The sequence below is a fragment of the Xyrauchen texanus genome, chromosome 34 (assembly GCF_025860055.1).
Source record: "Xyrauchen texanus isolate HMW12.3.18 chromosome 34, RBS_HiC_50CHRs, whole genome shotgun sequence".
Lineage (NCBI taxonomy): Eukaryota > Metazoa > Chordata > Actinopteri > Cypriniformes > Catostomidae > Xyrauchen > Xyrauchen texanus.
In genome coordinates, this window is record NC_068309.1 from 18,488,144 (window position 1) to 18,503,335 (window position 15,192).

The 15,192-nt window shown below is 41.3% G+C and overlaps 1 pseudogene; it reads right to left on the reverse strand.

The window, feature by feature from the left end:
• LOC127627384 (uncharacterized) overlaps nt 1-15,192 on the reverse strand; it is a 43,865-nt pseudogene that overhangs the window by 24,192 nt on the left and 4,481 nt on the right.

Here is a 15,192-nt window from a genome sequence, read left to right on the forward strand (position 1 = left end):
GGAATTTCTGTGTGTTTGAACGGAGTCTGTTTTCTGCAAAAAGTTGTTTCCAGACAAGACAGGAGGTGTGGGGGGCTGGAGTGTGTCAGGTGGTTTTGAGTACATGGCATTTGGCACACCAGAACAGAAGGATGGAGGAACCTGAGAGGCTGTTGGTGAAACAGCCATTGCAGCAGGAGAGTGTAGGCCATATGGAGAAGTGTACATATTGGGCGCCTGGATCATACCTGGATAAGTAGAAATGTAAGTTTTAGGCGGCACAGTCAACGCTGGGGGCAGGTATGGGTCATTTGGAGAGGGGGACATGTCAGTTGGCATTCTGTTGGCCACGTTTGGTGAAGCCTGAATGGTAGTGACATTGTCATGCATGTGAGTTTGGGACAAAACAGTCGGCACCTTAGATGGATGTGGGCTAACTGAAAACATGGGCATGGTGGTAGGAAGTCCATAGAATGGGTTATCTGGGCCTTGGGTATGAGCTGAGGGCTGATGTTGCACAAAAGTGCTAGGGTAGGTGCCCAACTGGTGCCAGCTCAATGTCGAGGGGGGCACATTCTCTGTATGTGCAGCTAGCTGCCTTGTCTTTGGCCTGACAGACTGTTGAGGGTTATCATTTAGCTGGGATACAGTTTCAATACTCACATCGACGGGCATGCTTATTTCATACTGTTCGATTTTGTCCTGCTTTACTGGTAACCATGGGGTGGCCTGGAAGGGCTGCCTTAGTGGTACTTGGGGACGAGGAGGTGGTCGATGAGGGGTGGTTTCATGGAGCCCCTGTATTTCTCTTCCACTTCTTTCCATTTTCTCGTCTGTGCAATACCCAATGTGTATTTAGTGTGCAATACACTGTGTGTAGTGTTTGAAAATGTAAAAATATGAAAAATGTAGAAGTGCAAATTAATGCTGTTAGTGGATGTGTTGTATCTTATGTTTGCTGTAATCACAAAGCAAATAATCACAAATGAAGGTAAATGAAAAGAAAAAAAAAAAAGAAAAAAAAATGACCCACTTCAAGAGATTCAAATGCACCCGAATACACAAAAAAAAGATATTGTTTAAAAAAAAACCCCAGCAATTCACAAATTTGTTACTCAAATCAACAAATTAACACTCTTATAGCACAATATCAAAAGTTCAGAGACAGAGAAAAAATAAATAAAAAATAAATATATATCTTTAAGCAAAACTCAGTTCAGTCCAACAATATATTTAACCCTGTCACTTTAAGACAAAAGAAAGTAGGTGAAATGTTTTTTTTTTTTTTTTACTCTACTCACACTTCTAATTTGTCAGATTGCTTCCGTTGACGTAGAAACCAACGATCCGGGTCACGGCACCAAAGATGTAACCCTTTTTCGTCTGTGTGCTCCCCCATATGTCTCTGCGTTGTGTTTTGAGTGATTGTTGAATGAGGAGGACACAAATATCGTGGTCGTCACAGTAATGAAGCTTTAATCTGCATCAGCCACTTTTCACAAGGAAAATAGAACTGTTAGTTCCCAATATCAAAAATAAAATGCATACAAAATTATAAAACGAAACAATATAATTTTAGCTGCAGTATTAAACATTAAATAACAGGGGTTCTCTAAGACTGGACAAATAATGAATAAAACCCAAAAATACTCAGATAAACGTTAAAACAATATACAATATACAGAAAAATATACCCCACCACATGGAATCCACAACCCATGAAATAACATCAGAAATACAAAACCATCCATCGCAAATAACTGCACCTATCTGTTAGTCAACATCTCCAACAGCAATATATCTCTTCAAACAACATGGATGGCCAATATAATAAAATAAATTAAATAGATGAAACAGAGAACAGTGAAAACCCTCCTTACCTTTTCACAAGGAAAATAGTACTGAATTAAACAACAGCTCCACACATGTGAATAAGGGCTCACTCACACAGTGAAACACTCAAGGAACACAGCTCCCCCCTAAGGCTGGGAGAAACATTTTACATATTTCCTACATTTATAAAATGTATAAAAATATTATGTGAATTTAGGATTGCAACTTATAACCACAACTAAAACATGGGGATTTTTTAAAGACAATCATCCCGCACATCCTATTCAATATTCTATAATAAAATCAACTAATTGAATATTCGAAAATCGTGACTCATCCCTAATTAATATAGTATTTCAGTGCAAGTGGATGACATGACAAGTAGCAAAAGGCAGTGCAATATGTGTGTAAGTGGGGTCAAATGTTCATAGCAAATTTAAAAATAAAAAAATAAACCAATGTAGCAGCATCATAGTGTAAACTACCAGTGTATTTGTGCAAGAGTCAATCAGCTGCCCTTAGGTTATTGGAGGGTGGGGGTGGAAGGAAGAGGCTCTCTATGATTCCCCTATAGAAAGTTAAGAGGATGGATTTGTGGGAGATGAGCCTTCCTCAACTGTGGGAGGAAGTGCAGAGGTTTTTGGACTTTCTTGGCCAGGTTCTGTTGGTGGTGTCGATAGATCAAGATGGGTCCTCTGTGATGTGGACACTAAGCAACTCCGTGATCTTGACCTGCTCCATTCATGGTGCTGTTGATGTGATGATTGTCAACGATCACCTCTGTAGTCATTTGGGTGTGGAGAGATATGATGTTGTCCTGTCCGTGTCTGTGTGGTAGATAAACAACTGAATTATATTCAGATAAATAAACACAGAAAGCACACATTACTAGATAATTTTAAATCACATTTTTCATCTTGACATTTGTATTAAGATGCTAACCATCTTAAACGAGCTTGACAAGACTACTGCAGTTCTGACCACAAATAATTTTGTTAAATAGCTCAAAAACAGCCATCTTTAAATAAAATATTTTTCCACCATATGTGCATAAGCTACCATGCACAGAATTGTGTCATTGTATAAACTGTGACAATCAACCATAAATGGCTTATATAACTCCATGACTACCACTATAAAGTTGATTTGAAATAATTTCTTTGTTTTGCTTTGCACTCTTTTTAGCTGATAATTAGTCTAGCTTACTTGTAGCCTAGGTAGCTTGCTATAAACCAATCCAACCTTGACATACCTGTCAAATTATTTCCTACTGTCTTCCCGTTTAAATATTTACCCGTAATTATCCCGTATTTGAATAATCTTTGCTTAGTTCATTGTGTATGTACCAAATGATTTGGATTAGCCTAAGCAACATACCGTTAGACCTAGCTTTACTGCTCCACTACCAACATTCTTTCGTGGCTACTGTTCTCATCAACGACAACGCATATATTCACGACGAAGTATAGCTTGCAGTCTTAAATACAACTTATATGAAAAGCATTAAGATATAGGGGTGTATAATCATTGTAAAACAAATCTTACCTTGACGTTGTCTTGCCGAGACACATCGGTCTCTCCAGGTTGGGTTGTAGACTCATTTGGCTTCAGACTGACGCGAGTCACGCGACGCCGGTTCAACGAATAACTTGATTGGCCAAATCAATTCAACAAGGTAACAACACAAGCGTTGATTGGATCTCACTCCGGCCAACGTTTGTGATCAGCTAGCGAAATTAAATCTATTTTTATACTTTAATGTGCAACAATTGGCGTTGGAAACAATCGGTAATCTTTTTGTGAATTATTCATACAGACAAATAAAAAAAAATGAGCCAGACAGCTGCTGGGTAACTATCAAATCAAAAACTAAACGAGATAGACGGACTCGGCCCACCGCCTAGCTAGACCACAGTGACGACTACCTTCTGTGGTCGGCAACAGGGTTAGATTGACTCTCAGACCCAAGGCCTCGAAAAAAACAAGTTAGTAATATTAAGTCACTTACATTTTAGACGAAATAATGACTGTTTTGGTCTATTTTAGCAGCAAAAATAGATCCGATGAATCCAAACAAAGTTCACAGCATAGCCATAGCGCATCTCACAGCAATACTCAATCGTGTTTTGAATGATTCAGTGTTGTGAACGAATCGGTTGAGTCAAAGATTCAATGACCCATTCACAAACATCTGTCTCATTCTTGATGAATCGGCCGTTTGAACGAATCGTTTGAATGAACGACTCAATGACTCGCTTAATGAAACCGCTAAATGCTTATCACCTGCATTTGCGCCCGCTATCGACAAACCAATCAAATTTTTTCAAAACTTTTTTTTTTAAATCAGTCCAAACACATTTTAATTTTTATTCAGGAGTTATGTATATACAAAACTATAAGTTTTTATGACAGTAGTTTAGTGATAAAAAAAATGTGCCCCAAAAATTTTTTTCTCCAGTTTTTTTTTCCTTCCATGGTAGCCTACTCGCGCCCCCCCCGGGAGAGTGGGGGGGCGCGCCCCACCGGTTGAGAACCACAGTGTTTACGGGTGGGGGTGCATACATTGTAATAGGCACGCGCGGCACTTTCATAAAGCTTCCCGCTCTCAGCGGGGAGTTTCTTGGCTCGCGCGTCGCATCTGTGATGCTCGCGGCATGAGCCAGAGAAATGTTTGAAACTGTATAGACAGTGTTTACGGGTGGGGGTGCATACATTGTAATAGTTACGCACGCCACTTTCATAAAGCTTCCCGCTCTTAGCGGGGAGTTTCTTGGCTTGCGCGTCGCATCTGTGATGCTCGCGGCATGAGCCAGAGAACTGTTTGAAACTGTATGGGCAGTGCTTATGGGTGGGGGTGCATATACTGTAGTAGGCACGCGCGCCACTTTTCAAAAAGTTTTTTTTTTGGCCATGCATACAGTGTTTGTGTGTAGGGGTGCATGCATGACAGCAGGCACGCGCGCTACCTTTATAGCATTTCCCGCTTTTACTGGGGAAGTGTTTATAACTGTGGGAACAGTGCTTGTGTGTAGTGGTGCATACATGACAATAGGCACACGATCTACATTTATGGTGCGTCCAGCTTGCGCTGGGGAAGTATTCGGCACTGTTTGGACAGTATTGATATGTGGGAATGCGCACTTTAGTGTGGACACGTGAACCAGTGACACAGGCAGAAAATGACTCTTTTTGTGATTTCTGTGTGTTGCCGTTAACACGGCGTTTGATTGCAGGTGAGCGAGTTCTGTGACTGGCCCATTGACTGCTGTACAGACATTTCCAGCCGCCTGTAAGGGGACTGGGTAATGTTTTACACGTTTTGGAGAGAGTGGTCCGGCTTTTGCGAGACACGCACTCTCTGTTTTTCTTCCTATGGCTAGGAAGACTTACGAGGCTCCGGGTTCAGCACGATCTTGGGCCGAGGTCCCCGTCGCTCAGGCGGCTGCTTTCGGTTAGCGGAACGCGAGCGGCGTCGAGCGTCCGTTTCAGGTCTGGGAGACGGGAGGCGCTGCCCTGGCTCGCTGCTGCTGCTGAGGCGGTCTCTGTGACGAGCTGGAGCGCTTGGGCAGGAAGTGACGCATAGCCTGCGAATCCTTCCGAGCTTCAGTGAAGCGTTCAGCGAACTCTCTTACTGCCGGTCCAAACAGGCCGCTTGGAGCGATAGGCGCGTCGAGGAATGGCGCCTTATCCGCGTCCTTCATTTCTGTTAGCGTCAGCCACAGATGGCGCTCAAGGACAGCATGCGTACGATCTCTGAGTCCATGCTGGTGCCTGTGCTCGTGTCCGCTCTTGTCGATGGCGCGGGGTCGAAGGCCGAGCCCGGCCAGTCGTCGGATGCAGCGTCAATGGAAAAGGCTGTCATCCTTTTCCTTGTCCCCTGACGCGCCAAACGAGACGAGACCAGTGGCGGCTGCTGGTCTTTCAAAGAGGGGAAGCTCATTTTCGGCCTACATTATAAACTTATTTAAAAGTAAATTCTGCCCTACGTTCCTTTTCGAGAAAATGCACTGTGACTCTGTCGTACCAACTAGGCGTCTTTTCCAGTGACTTGACCAGTGTCTTCTCAATGGCCAGCAGAGCTAGGCTTCTTAAAAGACCTTGGCCCATTGTGTTACTGGTGTAGGACTTGAGACGCTTTAAACAGGAGAAGCTCCTTTCTACACCTGCAGATGTAGCTCCAAGTGTTGCCACTAATGAGAACAGTTTGTAAAGCTGAGGCATTGCACTGTCCAACTCCATGTCTTTGAGGAACACCAAGTAATCACACAGCTTTCCCCTGTTACCCTGCAAGTCCTGATCTGAATACAGGACTTGAAGTTCAGACCTCAGTCTCCCTGAATCAAAGTGATGGCCATAACTTTTCAGGACACTTTGGAAGGCCTCCTCTGGAAATTCTTGTCTCATGTCATCAAATTTCCCTGGATTGACTAATTCTAAGAAGAGCATACTTTCCAAATTTGAAAAACGTTGAGGAATCTGCTCCAAGATGTTATCAAGGATGGCCATGTAGAAATTTCTCATGGGCTCATCTCATGGGTCTGATGTGAGATCTGCTGTTTTGGCATAAACAGCTTGGAAAGCCCCCTCTGACCTTTTCTCTTTGACAAATGCAAGAAGAGATTCAATTCTTTTCTTGCAGTAAAAAACATCCATCGCCCTCTGCTGGACAACATCAAAGACCACATCAGTCTCAGTGAAGATTTGTTCATATGTGTACAACATGAACAAAAACTCAAAATCCTCCAGTTTCCTCAGAAAGCCTTTGGCACAATCCAGTGTATCATCATCAATTGTCGTGTCTGCAATGATGTTTTCAAATGTCTGCAGGAGGCCATCATAATTGTTTGCCACAGTGCTCACTATCCGTGATGTGAAATTCCATCGAGTAGGAGCGTTTCTGGGCAACCTTGAACAGCCTGCAGACTCCAAAAAGACGTCCTCTTTGTGGATTTTGAAAAAAATGTGCCAAACCCAGAGAGTGATGCAAAAAAATTCTGCACTCAGGCAAGCATTTAGCCTCCTGTGACAGCACCAGATTCAGTCTGTGTGCATAGCAATGCACAAACATTGCACTTGGGGCTATTGCTTTCACTTTGGCCTGCAGACCATTGAGTGCTGAAGCCATGACAGCAGCCCCATCATAGGTCTGTGCCACAAGCTTATCCTTAAAATTGTAGGCCTGCATGTTCTCATTTAAAACATCAAAAACGGACTGAGCATCTCAGCCCTCCAGAAACATCAAAAAATCCAATAAAGCGCTCCTGAATTTTACCTGCACTATCCACATAGCTGAACAATGACAGAGAGTTGGGCACGGCAGGATATATCAGTTGTTTCATCCACCTGCCATCCAAAAAGGGAGCATCCTGAATTTCATCTCTGATCTGATCAGAAATGGTGGCTGCAAGAGCAGAGATCAAGTCATTTTGAATAGTATGGGACATACCAGAAAACACAGTTGAGGACTCTAATTGTGTGGACAGTACAGAGTCATATTTAGATAATGTTTCTGTGAACTCCCTGTAATTTCCCTTGTTGGATGATTCACTACTCTCATCATGTCCCCTAAATGACAGCTCCTGTCGGCCAAGCAAGGATGTTACATCAATAAGGCGGTTTAGGAAGGCCCTGTTTTGTTTGACTGTTTCATTATGTTTAGTCACTTGAATGTGAGCACCTTCATTGATTGCATGCTCAACCCTGATCCTGCCCATGCAACTTAATCTTGCACATGCACTCACATGTTCATTGCTCTTTTCATGTCTTTTATATGCCCTGTCAAAGTTAGACAGATCTCCAAACCCCACTTTTGACCAAAACAACACATCCGTGAGATGGTTTCATCAAGAGGCATGGCCAGCAGTACATTTTATTTGTCACAGCACTTCCAGTCAGCCAGCTAACTTTGTCATACCAGGAGAGCTGAAAAGACCTGTTATTTTTCCCTATTTTTTGCACTAAATCAATCTTAGGTGTTGATCTGCCCTGCTGTTTAATTCTAATTTTTTCCTCGTAAGGAAGGCTTTCAAATGGCTTCGCCAAAATCAGGTCGACAATATTAGCACCGTCTGCCATCGTGCGCAGTTTCACCCGTGCGACGCTAGCCTAGCCTACTGTATGAATGAATGAACGAACGAACGAATCGTAACGCTCTAAAACAAAAATATATTAAACTTGGTAAAACTGAAACAAGGAATGTGGTGTATAATTGTGTGAAATGTATTATGCAAATTGACTAGCAATTTCGCCAAACAAATATAAAGAAATAGGTTGCAGCAGTTTGTCTTTCGACTACACTTGAGAAATCCACGATGGGACTGAGCTGAAATAGCTTCAGTGACTTCTTATAGTACAGATTCGCTGTCAATCAAAAGGAGATGCAGTCTTTCGACAGATCCTCCAATCATCACGCGGAAGCCCGGAGTCCGGGCCAGCCCACTCCTCATTCACCCCCAGAGACGCTGAGCGTCCGTGGGCGGGACATAATCGCAGCATTTATCCAATGACCGTCTATTTTCGGAGCACTGAAAAAAACTGTTCAGAGCAGCCCCATTGAAGTCAATGGACGCTCAGCTTCAACAGGGAAATGCACTGACGCTACGGGAATGTATGAGAAGTAAATCGAGTCAGCCGAGTCCGACCTGCTATATGTAATGTAGCTGATTCTGAACGAACTCGTCTTCGAGATGAACGTGTTCTAACGCATTTTTAGTCAATAAATTGTTTACACAATAGTACATATTTGACCATTATTTTTTTGACATTATAGGGGAAGCTGAGCTTCCCTTGCAGTCTTAAAGAAATCCCCACTGGACGAGACCAACCGCTCTGTTGGAGGGGTGCTGGTCCGCCTGCGTGAAATGGACTGGCGGTGCGGAGTTCTCGGGAAGTGGTGAAGCACGCGGGGACTGGCCCGGCGTGACGTCACTGAAGTCCGCGTGCTCTGGCGGCCTCCGTGAGCGGCAATTTTTCTTGCGCGGCTCGAACAGAGGGGACGGCAGCACGGTGGTAGCAGGCTCGTTCGCGGCGAAGGCGGCAAAGCGAGCGCGCAGCTCGATGAGGCCCAGGGAGTCACATTCGGGGCATCCGCCTCGAATGAGAGCAGCTTCTGCGTGGTCAGGTCCCAGGCAGCGAGCGCAGATAATGTGACGGTCCCCGTCAGGAAGAGGGCCTCTGCACGAGGCGCAGGTCGAAGGCATTTGAAACAACGCCTCGAAATTACTCTTTCACTAAAACAAAAGCGTCGCAGAGGCGAACACTTGCAAAAATAGCTTAGTAAAAGGATATCAAGGTGATGCGCGCCGGATGGCGTAGCAGAAGGCTTTGAAGGCGGCTGAAGGTGCCGGCGTCCTCGTAGCAGTCCTGCTGTAGGCTTGTCGACGGCGGGCGAAAAGACTCCAATAATCCAGAGGATCCAGCGAAGAGAAGGTCTTTGCTGAAGGAGATTAAATCTAAAGAACTCTCATGACGGGGCGCCTAATATATAGCCCTAGCCACGCCCTAGCCCTAGCCACGCCCAATATATAGCCCTAGTCGCGCGTTCAGAGTCGCCCCGTCATTGGTTCGAGCAAGTTGCCGCAGCACAGCCAATGACCGAGCTGCCTCGCTCATTGCTGTCTGCTGTGCAGCTGCAATGCGTTTTACATAAAGACTTCAATATTTCTCGAGAAACGGAGTTTTCCCATAGCGCAGTGCTTCTCAATTATTTTCTATTACGCCCCCCCTAGGAAGAAGTAAACATTTCGCGCCCCCCAACTCTCCGCCGCGACTGAAAATAGTATCATTTGTCTATAAAATTGTTATAAGTACACCTCTGCATAACATTGTATCCTTATTAACATAAAAAAAAGAAATATAGATCAACTTACAACAAAGAATAACATTATTAACATTGTTTTTTAGTCTGTAACAGAAAAGACTTAAAGTGCATCAATTTGCCTGAAATAAAAAAAAAAAATGCAATCCTTATTTAAACTGTAAATCTTTTTTGACCATTTAATACTAATTTTCTTTTTTTTATATAATCAATAAATAATAATAAATTCAAATTGATCAGCAACATTAACTCAGGAGCACAATATATAAAACACTTTGACCTATAAAACGAGAGAGGAGAGAGAAAATGAATAAAACAATTTGTGCTGATTTTTTCTTTTTATCAAAATGAGGAAGTCAGGATTAATGGCTACTATGAGCACGTTTTGCAGTGCACAGCTTTCCGAAGCGGGGTTTGAAGCATGATACTGCAACTCTCAGCTCCTGCTCAATGTTTGGCTTGGACCTGTACTTGGTCTTCAGTGCAGCAACAGCAGACAAGCCAATCTCACAAAGATAAGATGTTGCAAAAGGAAGAAGAATGCCCATGGCCCTCTGCCTTAAGAGTGGATACTGCCTCTCTACAGTCAGCCAGAATTCACTCAGTGTCTGTGATGTGAACCTCAGTCTCAATGTGGAGTCAGACATCATATCAATGAACTGGTCCTCCTCTGCAGAGCTGAAACCAGTTGGAGCTGGTGCATTGAAAGGATCTCTCACCCAGTCATATTGGGAACTGTTTTCAGGGAAGTACTTTTTAAAGAATCCCATCAGTGATGAAATATGCTCCTTGATATATGGAATCACTGAGGTGGCATCATAGTCAGTAGAGTCAACAAATTCATGCAGGTTCTCGAATTAATCAGTATTTCCTTCATCGAGTCACCTGCCCCACACTGCAAGCTTTCGAGTGAAAGAGCTGATCTTGTCTGTGACCTGAGGGAGGTGTTTATCTTTCCCTTGAAGCTGTAAATTTAGTTCATTTAGCTTTCCAAATATGTCACTCAGGTAGGCCAGTTTTGCCAGGAAGTTCTCACCACTAAATTTTTCTGCGAGGTCATACTTGTTCTCCTGCTCCAAAAACATTCTTATCTGCTCTCTGAGCTCAAAAGCTCGGGACAAGACTTTTCCTCGTGACAGCCACCTTGCTTCACTGTGAAACAGCAGAGCTTGATGTTCAGCTCCCATCTCCTCACAGATAGCAGAGAAGACTCTTGTTTTTAGTGGTCTGGTCTTTATAAAATTGACTACACCTACAATGTCAGTCATAACCTCACTTAATTCAGAGGAAAGGTGCCTTGATGCCAGTGCTTCTCTGTGTATAACACAGTGTGTCCACTCAGCATTAGGTGATTCCTTCTTGATAAGTGCCCGAAGTCCTTTTCTCATCCCTGCCATGGTCTGTGCACCATCACTGCAAACACCAATGCTGTTCCCCCCACTTTAGCCCATTCTCAGTCAGGAAGCAGTCCAGTATTTTGAATAGCTCTTCAGCTGTGGCTCTGTCTCTGACATATTTACAAAAAAGTAGATCCTCACACAGGGAGTTTGTCATGTCAAAACGCACATAAGCAATAAACAAACAGTCTTTGTTGCTGTCAGTTGCTTCATCGAACTGTAAGGCAAAACGTTTGTCTTTGAGTTTATCTACCAGCTGTTCTTTAAGATCGTTAGCAATGTCATTTATACGTCTGGCGACAGTGTCATTGGACAGAGGGATAGTTTTTTATTTTTGCAGCACTTGCGTCATCCAGCATGACAGAGACCATGTCTAATGTTGCAGGCAGTATCAGCTCCTCTGCTATGGAGTGGGGGTTTTTGCACTGAGCAATTTGGTACGCCACCTTATATGACGCTAACAGTGCTCGCTGGTTTAGCATTCACAAGTAGCATTCACAAAGCGGGATGATTGTTGACAATATTCGGCATGTTTTCGCTGAAAAAAACTCAAGCGGCTTATCAGCGTGATTGGGGTGTAATGTCTTTAAGTGACGCCTTAATTTATTTGGCTTCATGCTGTCCGCTGCCAACATTTTTAGACACAGTAAACATACCGGTCTTTCCTCGTCTCCCACCGTAGTCACAGTGAAGCCAAGCACTACATACGCTTCGTCATATTTCCTCGTCTTTGCTTTCGGGAGACTTACGTTTTTCTCATTATCTCCGTCTTTCTCCGCCTTTCTTTTCATCCCCGTTAAATATTTTTCCATGGTGTCTCACGGGTTTGTTATCTGCACTTCATATCTCCTGCTCTGTGCTGTGTGTTCTTCTTCGTTGCAAAAAAAGCATGTTCCCCGGGGTCACACGCGCCCCCTCAGGGGGGCGCGCCCCACTATTTGAGAAGCACTGCCATAGCGTAAGCTACTTACGCAATAGGAGAGACCTCTCGAGAGGGAACTGACTATTGACTGAGACTGGAAACCACCAGCTGGATTGGTCAAGTCCAAACCTAAGATTGTTTTTACGTAGCTAATTTTGGCTGAAATTTCTTCAACAAAAAGATCAAAATGTTCAGGATATCAATTTCATTAATAGAGAAAGTAGAAATAAGAGAGAATCATTAAATTAGTGAAGCCTACAATATATTTAATGTTCTAATTCATTGTGTAAGACAACGTTTCTTTATCCTACATTCTTTCAGATGTAGCAAGAGCAAGATGTTTTATGTATTTCTATTTCTATCTATTGTAAGCAAAATATCTTGCTTATCCGGCTTACCGTGTGAGCCATTTAATTTTATAACAATTTAAGCAGCTTTTAGGTATACAGTCAGCCTATTTTATTTAATTTTTGTTTATTTCAAAAGGAACACATAAGACAATTTAAAGATTTGTGCATAAAAAATATTTCATTTATTATTATTTCCAGCTTCAAGACAAGAACATACAGTTTAAAATGATCAAGAAAAAGACGAACTCTCCAAGGGTACTTTAATAACGTTCATTACTAACACCACACGCCCCTTGCTTTGGATAAATTTCATCAATGACTGTGATTCGAGTTGGATCCCACACACAGTCTTCTTCAAGACCGCTTTTCACCATGCCACATTTTGGTGGGCACCAGGCAGTGTCATAACCATAATCATGCCAGGTTTTCTGCAGTGGATGACCTTGATAGTTGATCTTTATCACTTTCCCAACATTGACCTTCACTATCAGAACCACTCTCTGGTTCTCAGGTAGATCTAGGGGGTATCTGGAGGCCTTCTGTAGATCTCTACTGAGGTAGACACCAGACCCAAGCATCCCTACAGAAGACCGTTTAAAGCCATTGACCTTGATGTGCACAGCAGCCTCCCTGGATGTGCCATGATACATCTTGTAGATTGTACCTTCAATTGGTGCTATGCTACTATCAAGGCATGGTGGAACAGCTGGACCCAAGTCATCTTCAGCCCACATGTCTGTACCTGGAAACAAAATAATCACAAAATAATCTCAATATCCTCAAATTATTGTGAAAACTCTGGTTACCAGATCACAAGAAGAGAGAGAGAGAGAGATAAAGTTTAAATTAAATATATGTCAACAGTATACAAATATAATTGGTTGTTACAAGGTTGGTAGGCTTTATAGAAATAACAAATTAAGCTTACCTCTGATGTTGCTCCTAACTCTGAATGCAGACTTCCTGAAATCTAGTTTATAAACGGCGTACTGTTCAGGGTGTGTCCACGGAAGGTATTTCATTGACTTTCAGTTTCTCTTCAAAAAAAACTAGTTTGTAGATCTGATTAAACTGTGGCTGCCTTTTAAAGTTCTCCAGCATCCAAAAACAAAGAGAGTCTTACTAATGTTTCTCTAAAACCAGTTTATTGATCATTCTGAAGTAAATATGGTGTGATTTGTTTCTATGTTCTAATGACATTTGTCAGGCTTTTATGAAAACAAGCAAGGACGGCATTTATCTCTGTTTCATGTTCTGTTTAATATTTTAAGAGTAACCTCTGTATATAATGAAGTATGTGTGTTTGTGTAATGAAAAACAGTACATTGACTTCTAAGTAATGTGACCTGCGAAATGCTCATTAATCCCAAATTTTCTTGTTGTTTTACTGTTTTTATATTATTTTAATAAGTATTCTTTAAATTAAATGTTCCAATAAAATTGAAATGACAAGGACTATCAACAGCACAGTTTCCTTTCAAACTAAAATTCCAATATATTTAAAGTTTTGTTTCTGCCGTAAAGGAGTGATTTCCTGTAAATGCTCCACCTAGTCAGAAACTTTGTACACAGCTGTGACAGATGGAGTCTCAACATAAAAGATCAAAAGTGTCAGGGTAATGAACAATAACATTTCACATAGATAAGTGTAGTTGAGTTGGGGTCAGTGTACGGTCTGTTGCTTAATCTCTGAGAAATTCAGTCTGAGCAGAGAGTAATCGGACACAAATTCCCATTAAAAATGTAGGCTATTCTAATTATTAATTATGTGAAACAACTTTTAAAATGGAGGGTGTATAGCAATTGCTTAGTGAAATGAAATTTTCTAATTTTATACGATATTGTATGTATAACACTCCACAATTATCAATAAATTCCCAATATTCTTTTCCCCATGTTCAATTCAGTAGGCTGAATGTTTAGTTAGCTCAATCTACGAAGTATATTTTTATCTCATGACAAACAGTATATACTCGTTACTTAAAATGTCATACATGTGGCAGGTCAGAAAACATCATGAAAATAATAATTATAACCTGACAGATACTAAATGAGGTCTAGTGTGAGACAGTAACCTGCAGACAGTGTTGGGTAAGATACTCTAAAAAAAGTAATTAACTACTAAGTACTAATTACATCTTCTACAGTGTCCTTAGATTACTGTACCAATTACTCTGTCTGAAAAGTAATTACATTACTTATTATTAATTACTTTCTAAAACCCTTAACCACCTCGATCAGGTGAAAAATACAAGGATAGACATGAAATTGTTCTTTTAATTCTTTCTAATAAATCATATAAAATCAAATAAATTATTCATGAAATGGCCAAAGACTTTCTGGGGCTGCATTTAATTAGAAGATATTTTACATTATACATTTTAACATTAGACATTAAATTTCGATTTTAAATTCACATATAGTCTATACAGTTTTTAACAAAATTACATCAGAAGTAACTGTAATTAATTTACTGAAAAATTAAGAGTAATCCCTTACTTTACTTTTCAATTAAAAGTCATTTAATTACAGTAATGAATTACTTAGAAATACATTACACCCAACACTTCCCATGGACAGCTTTAAAAAACAAGCTTTCGCTAATATATTCCACTCATAACAAAATTCCGTTGATATTCCATTGACTTGCTCATGGAAACCAGTTAACTTTTATTCCTGCTTTTGCCCATTTTTAAATAGCTATATAGATTCATATTTACTTCATGGATATATGAAATATCTTAATAAGCTAATATCAAGTATCAAATACCTTAAGCTTATTTATAATACAGTACACAGTAAACCAAGATTAAGTTTTATGTTCCAAATAAAAACCTGAGGGGTAAAAAAGATGTAAAATATCCAAGAAATAATTGTTGTGCCAATGTGTCACGA